The following is a 2,071-nucleotide window of genomic DNA, read 5'->3' as shown; positions in this document are numbered from 1 at the left end:
CCCCCACCACCACCACCATTGATGCTGACAGAGACTGTGCTGTGGGAGCCTCTAGGAACATTTTAACATCCCCAGAGCAGCTAAGAATCCCCACCTTCCCATCCATGCTCAGAAGCACATCTCTTCTCCCCTCCCTCCACAAATCTCTCCTATCTACCCTGCTTTCCAGGGGCAAATAAAGCTGCAGAGGTGGTCCTGTGTGCTCCAGCTGGGCTGAGCAAGGGCTGGGCTCATATGGGACAATGACAATAGCAGCAGCAATGTGTGATGTAGGGGGGAGGGGTTCTCCCAACCTGCCTGGTCCCCCCAGGAGCAGAAATGGGAAGGGGGAAGGCCCTCCTGCCCATCCCTACTGCCACTGTCCTAGCTGAGCCAGCCCTGGGCAGGAGCAGCTCTGAAGATCTCCCTGCCCCTGGCACAGTAAGGAAAATAGCAGCAGCAAGGCTGAGAGCCAGGGGTGGGGAGGGAAAGGGAGGAGAGATTCTCACCTACTTTGGGGACTTTGGGGAGTAGTGCACCTACTTTGGGGACTTTGGGGAGTAATGCAACTACATCATTACAGCCCCTCTGGATCTATTCCTGGAAGTGCAATTGAAGAAGCAGCCCCAGCTCCCCAATAGGGAATTATTACGAAGTTGTTAAATACCGAATGACCTTTGGCACAAGTCTTAGATGGAGAGAACAGTTCTATTACAGAAATAGAGCCCAAAAGTAGCACTGTTGGCCATGCTGGCACTGTCTGATGCACTGCCACTGGTCAGAGCATGAAGCTTCCCCATTACACCTCTGATTCCACTGCCCAGTGAAAGTCCCAAGCTGTCTAAATACAGTGCTGTAGATTGGCTTGGTCCTTACCTGAAAAGACAACACAGAGGATATTCTATGGCCCAAGAATAAGGTCAATGGCCATCAATGGAAAAGCCCCCACTTGACTTCCATTGGCTTTGGATCAAGCTTCAAATGTGTAAAGTTACATTCTGGGCAGTGCTCTGGAAATCATGCAACCAGTTGGTCTTTTAACTCATATTTCTTAATGCCCTCATCTGCTATGTATATAACAGCTTTTCTGGATCCCCTCTCATATATTGCCCTTTCTGTAGCCTATCTAACCTTAAACACATCCAGAAATACAAGAGTTTTTCTACCAGTGACCTTAAGCAGCATGCACAAAACCAAAAGACACCATTGAAGAACCAACACCCTGAGCCAACTTCAAATGAAGTCAATTCCTACTGATTTCTTTGCATTTGGTGGGGGTTTTGTTGTTGTTCAGATCTCAAATGCATGACATTCTCCTTCAGCACTAGCTGCTGGTGGTATCATATCCATTACTTTGCTCATCACTAACCCCACAGGTTCACTGCTACAGTGAATTAGTGCCCTTTTGAAAAGAGCATTTCCTGTCAGTACCTGAAAAAAAAAAACATTTTGGCTTTGTGAAGCCAGAAGCACAATGTAAAAATTCAAGTTTTCTATGCAGATACAAAACACACACAAACTGTAACCCATACACGCATAATCCCACTAACAGATTTTGGGGTCACACAGGTCGTGGACTGAGAAATAGAAGTTCCTAAGGTTCCAAAAGCTGCAAGAAGTAAGAAATAATTTCTACCACAGCACCCTGCTATTTTAACCACTGACTGCATTGGCTGTGTAATTTCCTGACCCTGGGGCCAGGCCTTTAGGGAACATGTGTCATCTTCCCCCTGTGACTTCTACTGTTCTTTTGCAGTGGTGATGTGGTGGTGGTAACGCAGCACTCCCACCCCTCCTGCAACTTTTTAATTTAGTGTGGTATCATTCTAATTTGTGTCTTTTCCCCCATGAAAATATGAGATTAGAAATAAAGCAAAAGAATCTGGCTTTCATTAGTGCTCCATAAAAAAAATGGGCAGAGATATAGTTTTTATGAAACAATTTGAAGAACATGTCTATATACAACTTCTGACTTCTGTTTGATATTAGAGACCCTATGATACCTATATTAACCTGTGGATTCTATTTTGAATGTGGGACTTGTCTATTTTGTGCTTTTACCTCCATTTTTGGATGACATTCTAAGGGGTGA

The sequence above is a fragment of the Gavialis gangeticus genome, unplaced genomic scaffold (assembly GCF_001723915.1).
Source record: "Gavialis gangeticus isolate Ggan-Ray unplaced genomic scaffold, GavGan_comp1, whole genome shotgun sequence".
Classification (NCBI taxonomy): Eukaryota; Metazoa; Chordata; order Crocodylia; family Gavialidae; genus Gavialis; species Gavialis gangeticus.
The sequence above is the reverse complement of the archived record's forward strand: the minus strand, read 5'-3'. Positions refer to the sequence as shown.